Raw genomic sequence first — 13,052 nt, forward strand, 5'->3', positions numbered from 1 at the left:
TTTTTACCGTTATATATTTAAATAATAATTCAATTATCAATAATCACGTTATATAATTTACAAAATTGTTGGCCTGCCGCGTATTGCCGTTACAAATTGCACTACACTGCTCCCGCAGCTGTCAAATCTCTCACTTCCAGTCGTCTCCTGCACCTCCAATTTCAACCGATGCACGTTTCCTTCGTTTCCAAACGAAAAATCCGATTCAAAGTTAACTGAAATTTTGAACAAAATAGTTCATAAATCGATGAATTGAAGCTGATAATTCAGTAGCAGTTTCAAAATTGAGCTTAATTTCATAAATCGATTGTAATTTGTTTGTTTCTTATCTTCGTTTTCGAATTCGGCTTATATGTATCATCTTTTGTTCGGGAAGAAGCTTTGGAGGTTATGGCGTCCACTGTCAAAGAAGCTTCGGGAGCAAGAGCAAGCAGCCCCAAGATTGCAGATTTACTCCACTTCTGATACTCTATCAACTTTCTGGAGAGGTACTCTCTCTCTCCCTCTCTCTACACACACACACACACACACACACACGCACACACATATATATATATATCTTACGTTTGATCATTAACCCCTTTTTTTCAGAAAAGTATGTAAAAGATGCCAGGAAGTACTGGGATGTGTTTTACAAGCGGCATCAAGATAAGGTATGTTTGTTGCTTACTTATTCGGTTAGTAAATTTCAGCGTAGCTATTTACTTCTGCGGCTTCCGGGCTCGAAAAATGGTGACTTTAGGCACTGCTGCATTGTTCTGTATGCTTAATGTCAGTTGCTTGGATCTGAGTTTTGATTTTTGCCGGTGCTATGTAAATCTAACTGCGAATTCTTGAATCAGTTGTTTAAATCTCGGCACTACCTGGACAAGGAGTGGGGCAAATATTTCTCGGTGAGGGAAGAATTATGTTGGAGATATATATGGACGTTTTAGTTTTGTTGTTTCATATTCATCCAACAATTCAGTAAGATTTTAACTTTTGTTTTTGTTTTCATCTGTTTGACTATCAGGGCGCTGGGCGGAAAGTTATTTTAGAGGTAAATTAGTGTGCTAGTCGTCCATGTTACTCTTGTTGCCTAGATATCTCTGTATCAGTCGAGATCATGTGGCACTATATCACGTGTCTGCTCAAATTGATTTGGAACAAGTATAGTTTACTTCTCTTTTGTGGAATAATTACTCGAATCAAAACGGAAAATGCCTCTCTTTTTTTTTCTGTCTTGTCTTGATGAACCAGAATCCTGTTTCCAGTCGTACTTTTCGCGTAAATTTTGTACACTCTTGTGCCAAAATATTTATCTTGGTTTGTTTAAAGTTGGTGATCTATTGTATGTTTCTCTATAGAGGATCTCTGACCGTTTTCCTGTCAGGATGTTATGTATTGGATTATTGATTACTGTTTTCACCATACAGGTTGTCGTCGAGCTGGAAACTATTTTCCCACTGGTTGCGATGTATGCAGATGTTTTTGTCCATGCATGCGATTTTTCAACAACGGCTGTTAACTTGGTTAAGGTGTGGTTTTCTTCTACATCTACTTGCTCATTCCATGGCAAAGGATATTTGATTGAATATGTTCGAGGACGTTGCTCATGTTTGATCAATAAAATACAAGTAGACAAAAAATAGTAAGTTCATTTTAGGTTGGTAGTTGGTACTGAATAGCCGTGACAAGTGATGCATGACGAGTTTTAGGTTGTTATCGCAGACACATAAAGACTTAGTAGATACCCGTGTTAGCGCATTTGTTTGTGATCTTACCATTGATGACCTAAGCAAGCAGATTTCTTCTTCGTCCGTGGATATTATAACCATGGTATATGAAGTGAACATATTGAGCAACTTTCCCAGTGGTTCAATTTGACGAGTGATCTTTTTTACTTAGTAAGGTTGCTGACTTGTTAAGTAGATATTTGTGTTATCTGCAGTGTCTCCAGAGAAGATGCCTATGTTATGAAGAATAATAGGAAAGTTCTCAAGGTAACTTATCTTATAAACTTTTATTTCAAGCAGCTCTTATTATAGAGTTAGTGTATGCCTCTTCATATCTGAAGAAATTTGTGGATTCCTCTTCCCCAGCCAAATGGTTGTGTGCTGTTTCGTGACTCTGCTACTGGTGACCTTGCTCAGGTTCATATATATGTGTGTGTATTTTGAAGTTCATCCTTATTATAGATTGATTTGTTCTTCCTTTGAAAGATGGTTACAAGATATTGAAGTTTACTTCTTTGTTAATGTAATGGTAATTGACAGGAAAGATTGAATTGCAAGGACCAAAAGATAAGTGAAATCTTTTATGTCAGGGGTGATGGCACTGAAAGTTTTACTAGCACGCGCTCGTACATTGAACTACTTTTTACTTTTTTCTTGGTTGACAAGCTTGGTTGTGATCCCTTTTTATTTTCCAGCACGCTTTTTACTTTTCTAATGAGTTATTGATGAGTTTATTTGAAGAAAATGGTTTCGATGTTGAAGAACTTGATTTGTGCTGCAAACAAGTTGAGAATCGGTCAACGGAGTTGGTTATGAATCCGTAAACGATCCTATTTTCACTAGGGTTGTAGGTTGTGTTCTGTATGTGGATGAGGTTTGTCACTTTGATTAAATCCTGCTCTTCCTTTGGGGTTTTTTTTTTTTTTTTTTTTTTTTCTACTAATTCATCTTCCCCGATCAAAATGTAATTCTTGTTTTTTATTCCTGGCGTTGGGTTCAAGCCATATTCCGCCTTTCAGATGATACAAACTCCTCTACCAAAACAGAAGCAGCAACCGAAGTAGATCATCTTGGTCAAGAGAAAATCGTGCTAGAGGTCAATGAGAAGATCTTGAAGAAACCTGTGAATGATTTGGAGGTTGACATTTCTGACGGTGTAGTGATGGAAATGTCTGGTGTCTTACCTTCCAATGACAACGAGGTAAAGTATCATCTTTTTTCCTTCCAGAAATATGCTTAAATTTTCATAATTGTTTGCAGAACTAGAGCTTTTATTAGGTTGTGACTCAACTCATTTTTTGAAGACATTCTTGCTCGTAGGTAATTGAGCTAGAGCTAGGTGATTTGACTTTCAAGATAGAAGTGTTATCCAAAGTGGACCAACGCACATGCAAATCAACTGGTTTAATGTTGTGGGAATCAGCTCGGTTCATGGCTTCTGTTTAACCAGAAATCCAACTCTGGGGGTATTTGCTCTATGGTCGCCACTATATCTGCTGACCTTGTGTTCACGACTGATGGTGACTCAAAAGCACTTGACCTACTGAAGCGAAATGTCAACTCAAATCTTAGGCCGACATTTCTGGACAAACCGATTACAAAAAGATTAGAGTGGGGAATAGAGATCATATAGAAGCCATCAAGGAAGCTAATTCTCAAGGTTTTGATATCATCCTCGGCACAGATGTCACTTATGTAGCTGAAGCTATCTTGCCCTTATTTCAAACTGCAAAGGAGTGGATTTCATCTGATAGAAGCACTGCTGAGGACTCCGAACCGGCCCTAATCTTTGTCATATTTTCCTTCCTGTAGACGAGCCTTCCATACTTTCAGCTGCATTCAAATTCGGGTTTAAGCTAGTCGGTAAGTGGCCAAAAGAAATTCCTACTTCATCACAAAGCATCATCAAATCTTCGTTCATGGTTCGGACTTCGGAGCATGTCCAAAGGAGAGCATTACCATATCCTGTACTTCCACATGGAGCGGAGTTTTTCTGACTCAATAGTTATATTTTTTTCTTCTGTTACGACGAATTATATCAAGAAATACAGTCAAGGTTCAACATTCCAGACATTTTTTTTTTGTTGTCACATTGCAGCATTTGCCTTCACGTATGCTTTCTACCCCTTAATTCTATTTGGCAACATTATCAATTGTAATTGTAAAGCATTCTTTATCCTTTGAACGAAGATCTGTAATTTTCTTGTAATTTGTTTGAGTTGCGCATTGGATGAAAGGGGAGCGTTCACCTTCAATTGAGTTTTTTTTTTCCTTCTTTTTGTTGGGTATATAAAGCAGTAACATAATTTCACAAAATAAAATTTTCCTATAGGTGATTTTAACATCTCTAATTTAAAAAAATTAAAAGTAAATCTCTCTCCCTCTCTTCCCACTCGCACTCCACGTTCTCTCTCACTCTCTTCATCACTCCTTCAATTTTAAAAACCATGTGGGCATATATTAGTACTTAAGAACAAAATCACTTAACTGCTTATTGGCACACCTTAAAATAAATCCAAAATGACATAAAATATCGAATAAATCCAAAATGACATAAAATATCGATAAGTTATGTTGGTATGGATGTCCATTGCAAAATAGTCCATGGATTCCATATATTTTATCAATTAGAAAGGGACTTATCGTTTCCTTTGAGTTTTTGTTTTAGACTTATTTTTAACCATGCCTCGTGTAATTAAAATTTTAATTTTACTTTGTTTTCCGTGTTTAAAAGTTTAAAAATCATTATCTTATTTCTTAAAACTCAAAACTCGCTCCATCTTTATCATAAAACTCAATTTTCAAATCCCATTTTATCTCATGTAATTCAAAAGTCTTCATTTTATTTTATAAAACTCAAAATCCCGCTTCTCATCTTAATTCTGATAATTTGTGGGTTTAATTTAGATGTACTAAGCTAATCAATTTATTTTTTATATTTTTTCATCTCTGCAACTCAAGCCCAACAACCCATAAAAATTATTGTTAAATATCACTGAAAATTTATAATCAAATACATGGTAGCATTACAACATAAATCTTGAAAACTGCTAGGTTTACAAATATCCAGGGCCTGTTAGCAAGAACAGCTATGGCTTCAAGCAACAAGATCTGCCCTACATGCTGAAGGGTTCTTCAAGATCACCAACACGAAGGTAGACCTTACGCCAAAGAAAGACTGCTGGCACATATACAGTATGGAAATTCTTCTCCCAAAGAGGCTATTAACTTCACCAGAATATTCGAGATTTAGCTGCAAATTAGGCCAACGAGCACTACCATTGCAGTATTTACTATATCATGAAAAAAACTTACCACATAGATCTGAGGGTTTATATGGTATGTTGATTACGCGTCTCGACTGCCAAAATTAGTTAGGACCCATGTAGAGCGAAGCCTGAAACGATGAATACAGTTCATAATTCATGAACAGAAGTCAGATCAGACTAGAGAGCTTTTGTGTCCACAGAGAAATTTTCAACTTTCAGCCTACGGTATAAATTGCACCAATTAGGGCGAGAGAGCAATATTCACCTGGCTACCAAGTATAGATAAATACTTTTTGGAAAACGGCCTTGAAGTCAGCAAATTAATGATAAATTTAATGCCTAAAATTAAAGGATTTTCGACAGCAAAAAACTAAAAATAAAAATAAAAACCCTAGAAACCCTAATCACTAATCCGTACATAGTTTGAGACCAACATGTCAAAATCAAATAAATCTCTGTGACCACGACAACAATATGCAATGATCCAGTCTAGATTCCCCATCGATTAGGACTGATCAGTGGTAATTTCCTGGGTGTAAATTTATATGCAGAAATTTCATGAAAAATTGTAAACAGGCAAAAATACAAAACAAACATGATTCAGAGAGAGAGAGAGGTGGGTGACAGATAGAGAGTAAGCACACAAAGCTTCAAGCATGAACCCAGCATGCAAGAAAATACCATGTGTGCTCACTCTCTTCTGTCACCGTCCTTTACCCTTTAATTATTTGAACCTCCTTCATCGATATTGCACCAGATAGAGAGAGGGGCATCCCAAAACCTTAGCTGTTAACCCCCAAATGCTTTATGAGATTGGAACATTTATTTGCTTTTTTAGGGAGAGGATTTTGAACCCTAGATCTAGCTACTCCTATCTATCGCTCTGTTCGACCTCACCGGGAAGGGAACACCTATCTATCACTCTACTCACCCTAGCTTGGTCCCTCACCGGTGAGGGAACCCTAATAGCTTAACTTTGATTTGCTTTGATATGAGAAACTGCAAGGCCTGTTGGGGCTTTATATAGAAGGAAAAGGAGAGAAAAGAGAGGATTGCATCACGTATGGAATAAATGTGGGTTTATCTTCTATTGGTCATCTTCGATTATTTAATGCCATTTTAATTCTTAATCACAGATCGAAGAGAATGGAAAAAAAAAGTCGTCTAGAACTTTATCTCTTCCCATCCGATATGTTCAAACCCCAACCACATACATTTATTCAGTTACTATCACCTATGCATCTTGTAATTTTAAATCTTCCAATCCTTTGCTCTTCTCCTTTATTTTGATCTGTGATCATCCCTTCCTTTCCTTTCAAGGGAATATTGTTTTTACTTATATCCTCAATTGATGGTGATGCTTATTTTGGATGAGTTTAAATTTCGAGCTATACTTAGTGGATAGATTACAAAACTCAAAATTTAAACTTATCCAATGATAATAAATAAGGTGATGAGCATTACCACCACTTAAAGATTGTGAGCAAAAATGCACCCTCCTTTCAAGGATGAGCCCTATCCTATCTTTTCATGCTATGGCTTGTCCTCCATATTATTATATAGGCCAATGATCCATGTGGTCATAAGGTATTCAGAAGATAGCTCATGTGCTAAAATAACTCGAATTTAAACCACTGTGGTGTACTCCGTTAGCAAATTTAGTCCAAAAGTGATTTTTCCGTTAATTATCCGTTAATACATGGGTAAAATTGTTTTTTGACATGTGCACTCTTCCTCGTCTCTCTGCTCTCTCTGTAATTTGAATTTTCACAAAACCAGTTCTGAGAAAGCCGTCATTGAGATCGGCAGGAAGCTTCAAGAATGGCCTTTCGTTGCTTTCTACGAACAACAAGAAAGCCGTCACTGAGATCTCCAAATTCGCTTTGGGCTTGTTGTAGCTTCAAAACGAACATGTAGAAGAATGTGAAGTTATTAATGATGGCGGTGGTCACGTGCCGGGAATAATGGATGAGGTTTTCGGTTTCTTCATTGAGATTTTGGTGATGGCGGACTACTCGACCAACTTTCCTACGACGCTTGACCATGGTAAAGTTGCTAAATTTCACTTCAAATTGAATGCAATATTGGTTTTGCCTTTTTTTTTTGTGCCTGTTGCTTTAATTTTCTAATGAAGTTGTGGAGAATTGAAAAGAAATCACGTTTCTGGGATGAAGCTTTGATTTGTTTAGAAGAAATCGAAATTTATTTGAAAGTTGTTATGATAATTTTCGTTCGGTTTGATTTTGTGTTCTACTTTTGTAATGGTAGATACCGGAGTTGGAATTAGAGACCTCTTAATCTGTTTGTGATTGCGATACAACGATTGACAAGATAATTTAAAACAAACTAACATAACATTTGTAAAACCCCACATGGCCCAGGAGAGTGGATCATGTAAGCTTTATATGTATATTCTCATCTCTACCTAGCACGAGGCCTTTTGGGAGCTCACTGGCTTCGGGTTCCGTAGGAACTCTAAAGTTAAGTGAGAAAGGAACCAGAGCATTCTCAGAATGAGTGACCCACTGGGAAGTTTTGCTCGCGAGAGTTCCTAGAAACAAAATCGTGAGGGTATGGTCGGGGCCCAAAGCGGATTATATTGTGCTACGGCGGAGTCGAGCCCAGGATGCGGTGGGGGCCCGAGTCGGGATGTGATAATTTGGTATCAGAGCCAATCCTTGGTCGGAAGTGTGCCAACGAGAACGTCGAGCCCTTAAGGGGGTGGATTGTAACATCCCACATTGCCCAGGAAAGTGGATCATGTAAGCCTTATATTTATATTCTCATATTTACCTAGCACGAGGCCTTTTGGGAGCTCACTGGTTTCGGGTTCCATAGGAACTCTGAAGTTGAGCGAGAAAGGGGCCAGAGCATTCCCAGGATGGGTGACCCCCTGGGAAGTTCTGTTTACGTGAGTTCCCAGAAACAAAACCGTGAGGGCGTGGTTAGGGCCCAAAGTGGACAATATCGTGCTACGGTGGAGTCGAGCCCGGGATGTGGTGGGGGCCTGGGCCAGGATGTGACAACATTTGTGCTGGCAAGTTTATGCTGATTGAATTTGAATCAAACATTGTGTTGTACAAATACAAATTACAGACCTTCTACTTATCCATACTTCTCGGACATGGTGTTGCGAAAGTACAAATTACAGACCTTGTTCTTATACATTGGACAATATAAAGATGAGAAAGAAGAAGGTGCACACGTCAAACACAATTTTACCCATGTATTAACAGATAGTTAATGGAAAATTCACTTTTGGACTAAATTTGCTAACGGAGTACACCACAAGGTTTAAATCCAAGAGGGGCTATCTTCTGAATACCTTATAATGACCACAAGGATCATTTATCCAATTTGGCCTATTATATAATATATTGTATGGACTCGGTTGGAATTTTTGTCGTTTAATCGTATTATACCATTACTATATTGTATTTTACCAATTTTGTGTCTTTTTTTAAAAAAATTTTTGCCAAATGGTAGTGGTACAGTAATTTTTCCAAACCGAATGTATTTAGGGCTGGTTTGGTATTGCTATGCTTTGAAAAAAAACTACTTCCATTGTGCTGTGATAATAAACTCATTTTTGTTGCTTCACGTTTTCAACATTTTTTCACCCAAAACTGTGAACATAAGTTGTTTTTAAGTGTTTATCAAACACCTTTTTTAGCTCAGTTTTTTTTTTTATATCCACTTTTTATAGAAACACCTTAGTAATAAATCAATACTTAGTATGGTATTGGGTATCCAAAATTAATACCGACCATAGGCTGTACCATAACGAATATTTGTAGTATGTATTTAATTATATATATATATATATTTGTTAAATTATATAATACTAATTACTAACTTTTATCGTTAATATATTTCACTTAGTTTGCAACTTGAAGTCTTTAACTTCTATTTGATTTGGACCGTAACTTTTATATTTAATACTTTATGCATGGTTTGGCTAACTAATCTAAATATGTGTGAAATAATGATGAATTATGAACCTTGGTTGTAAGTTATAGGTATTTTAGAATATTTTAAAAATTAAAGATGATAATAAGTTTCATCTTAGTACGTTGGCTACTTGCTTAACAAAAAAAATTGAAGCAAAAAACATTTTAAGCTAAAATTCAGATTTGGTTCCCAAAATATAGCCAAATGTTAAATTGGTAAAATACTATTATTATTACATGCCAACCGAATTTTATAGCATACCGAAATTTGATATACCAAAAATTTTGTATGATAATGATACTAAATTTAATTTGTCACACCAAAAATTTAATATGATAATTGGTAAGGAAATTTTGGTACAGTAATATCGAAACCATCCCAAGAATGGACTTAATTTGGACATGTCGTTTTTCCAACGTAGCTCCAAATGTATGCATAAATTTTAAGAGTTTATTTTCAAGAAATTGCATTAATTGTGCGATGATGCATATGATATTTTTAAGAGTCAATATAGATTTGCACCAATAATTTACAAGTTATTCTTATCTGTTTTTGTGAGTGAGTAATTTAGAGCCATCTATAATTGTGAAGGAGTGCCAAAGATGATTGTCCATGTATGTGTGAGTAGTTCCTATATATATTCACATTCTCACAAAATATAAATGATTTTGAGTCAAATGTGGGAGGCTATACCCAGAAAAATCCCTAACACTATGTTTGGACAAGGGAAATAAACTTGGAATTTTAGTAAAATTCAGAATTTATAAATTGACATGCACCAATTCCCTTGTTTGGATTCATAAACATAGAAATTTAGAATTTCCGCGTGGAAAAAAAACTTGGAATTTGGGGCCTCCAATTCCCAAGTTCAAATTCCATGTAAATAGGTGTTATTTCCCAATTTCTATGATTTAGAGTTTAAAAATAACAAATTCAGAATTCAATTCCATTGTTCTTTTAGATTAACCAAACAAGAAAATTTACAAATTCTAAAAAATAAAATCTTGTCATTTCAATTTCCGTCATTTTAAAATTCCTTAGTAATCTTAAATTTCTTCATCCAAACATAGTGTAAATGATTGTATACATCAAGTGTCAAAACAAAACGCGTCATTGATTATACTGAGTTGATTGCACCATCATTGTTGGTGAATCTATAACGATGAGTGACATTTGCATAACAATGATTATATTTTGTTTTCTCGTCTTGAGAGTGTTCCATATTGAAGTCAAATTCTTGCATTTAGAATATTTATAAGATTACAACCTCTCAATTAATTGTAATAGATTTTAACACTTGCAATATAATTTAGCAATCTAGCATAATCAATTTCGACCACCAGTGTATCTGTAAGATCTGCATAAATTAATACAACCTGTGGCACATAAAATATTAAAAAGAAGAAACATTGAACACATACGATATTCAAAAGAAGGAGGAAATTGGATAAGTGATCAAGCTATTACGATCTTTAGTAAATCATTGTTGTCATTGAAATCACATGCAGATATAAGCAGTATCCCCATTTGCTAGCTAGATTGGCCGAATGGGCAGAATGCCTTGAATCTCCATGACACAATAAAACACGCAGAATACAAATTATGAGTAATATTAAGTAGACTTAACTTTTTAAATTAAATTTGTAAATTATGTTATATGATTTACATTAATAATTTAATCATTCAATACTTGAGTAATAATTTAATCATCAATAACCACATCATATTACATTAATCTAAATAGTTAGTCACTCTATCATTATCGTACAAAATATATCTGCTAGGTCAAACATGGTAAAGCACTATGCCCTCTTAATCAAATCATAAACTAATTAAGTGCAAATCATAATAACAAAGCAATGTGGCAGGGTCAGTTCTTTAAAAGAAGGCAAGTTGTCTGCCCTCCTGTTTGGGTGCCATTCTTATCTTTTTTTATTTGTATGGTTACGGTTAAGTCACGTCAATATTTTATATTCTTATTATTTTTTGTCTTATTATCTCTATAAAAAAATTAATATAAAATGTTGACGTGGCTTAACTATGACCGCACAAAATAGGAGAGGATAAGAAGGACACCCAAATAGGAGAGGCAAACAATCTGCTTCCTTGGAAAAAAAGAAAAAAGAACATGAAGAATTGCTTTCACACAGATTGGCCAATGAGAGGTCAACAGACCCATTATTCTAGATCATACTATACACAAGCCGGCGGAAAAAAGAAAGATAAAAAAAAGGGTAAAGTAGTTTAAAGTATATATGCTTTATAATAATTAATTTATTTTTATTGTTGGAATAATAATTAACTCAAAAAATGCAAACGAAGGAATAAATCACGGGCAGTGTCACAATCCCCTCACATCGAACATCATTCAGTGCAAAAATGCGTGGTTTGTGTTGTAAGACGTCAGACCTTTGTTACATTCCGTAATGAAATATATAGTATGTGATCTGATTTGATACTTGCCTACAGTAAATAGTGTATACGGTAACTAAAAGCCTATGCAGCCCATTGAGCAGAGTAAAACTAGATTCAAGAGATATTTAATAAAGGAAAACTAATGAAAATGATATGAAAATTTTGAGTTTTAACGATAAAGATAAAATAAAAGGTAAAGTGAACAGTATCATAATTGATTTTTAGTGTAAAAATGTGGTTTTTCGTTTAAGTGAATAATACCGCGGACTTTTCGTTAAAACGCCCATTTAATTAACGCTTCTTGAAATGCAGTCATGCTTACCTAAATATTTTTTTAGGACATGTGAGAGACAAACTTATTTTCTATATTATTTGTTAAGTATTACACTTATGAGTAACCTCAGTCAGACTATTGGATTATCTAATGAGTAATAGATAAATACAATAATGTTACTTTTAGTTTTTATTATTTTTAAATTAGATCCACTCTTGAACCAATCCAATTTGAATCTAATACAAATTGACAAGTCAAATCTGATAATCTGAATAATGAATACGATTCAAATTTAATATTCTATTATAAACGAATTCACATACAAATCAAGATTGATCTGATCCAAATTCGACCCATTTACAAGTCTATCTTAATCGATACCACATGTGCATTGAGGATGTATTACGAGCTATGTGGCTTACCAAGAAGTACCACTGTACCAGTGAATGATGATAAATGGTAGGGTAGGAAGAAAAATACCCATTATGGAAGTGGGCATGCCATTTGTATGGCCTAAGACTTACCCTTTTTGGAGTGGGAAATGAGGGAGGTGCGAACATACATATTGCACATGTTTCGACAACCCTAGCTAGGGCAACAATGCTTTGATATTTGTCAAAAGACACCACTTGCATTGCCAATCATGATGATAAAGCATCTTCTCTTGCCATCGTGGTTTATACTATAGTCCATGGTCCATGGTCTATGGAACACTTTTTTCGGGGTAAGTGGTAACCCTAATGGCATGCGAGAGACCCTTGGAGCCTTTGGACCAGCAGCATGCTTTCATTTTATCCTTTTCCACTTTCGGCGGCAACCAAAACGAGTGAGGAGGACATCTGGACATTTATCAGGGTGCATGCCACTCGGGGGCAGATGTATTTTGGGACCAAGATGGTTCTAGGACTATTCGGAATCTAGAAAATATATATGTATATATGAAGGTCTTTTGAGGACCTCCGAATGTTTGATAGTGTCTCTTTTGTGCTTATTAAGTATTTGATATAATGTCTGTTAGACATATTTTAACAGGGTGCATCGACAACACAAGACAAATTCTCTAATGTTTGATAGTGTCGTATCTATTGATATGTGCGCAACATGATTTGACAGACAATAACAAACCCATCAAATGTTCGACGAAATTCTTCAGTGAATTAACTGAGTTTTTTTGCACGCTTCAGTCCCTATTTCTATCTAAAAAATTTGTACTCCTCCCGCGGCGCCCGGGGGCCGCGGGAAATCGAATTTTGAATCCTCCACCATTGCGGATTTAACCACTTGGTGGTCAAAGGCCCACAACCAAATTTTATCCTCCAATAATGTATGATGGGGTCATCAAACGTCAGATAAATATATGTTGATATCTTATCCTCCAATAATGTATGATGGGGTCATCAAACGTCAGATAAATATATGTTGATATCT

General features: G+C 35.4%; 1 long non-coding RNA gene, 1 other non-coding gene and 1 pseudogene across 2 annotated transcripts; 1 reads left to right on the forward strand and 2 right to left on the reverse strand.

The window, feature by feature from the left end:
• Positions 1–85: 85 nt before the first annotated feature.
• Positions 86–3,970, forward strand: LOC103400102 (uncharacterized; annotated as a pseudogene).
• A 724-nt stretch (positions 3,971–4,694) lies between these two features.
• LOC139192327 (uncharacterized) lies at positions 4,695–5,959 on the reverse strand. Its single transcript, XR_011576404.1, has 2 exons — positions 5,702–5,959; positions 4,695–5,112 (listed from the first exon to the last, which is right to left on the reverse strand). It is a non-coding gene; the product is annotated as an uncharacterized lncRNA (long non-coding RNA).
• MIR156M (microRNA MIR156m) lies at positions 5,593–5,704 on the reverse strand. Its single transcript, NR_129514.1, is given in 1 exon segment — positions 5,593–5,704. It is a non-coding gene; the product is annotated as a microRNA MIR156m (primary transcript).
• Positions 5,960–13,052: the final 7,093 nt, after the last annotated feature.

Source organism: Malus domestica, chromosome 15 (assembly GCF_042453785.1).
Source record: "Malus domestica chromosome 15, GDT2T_hap1".
In the NCBI taxonomy this organism is placed as follows: Eukaryota; Viridiplantae; Streptophyta; class Magnoliopsida; order Rosales; family Rosaceae; genus Malus; species Malus domestica.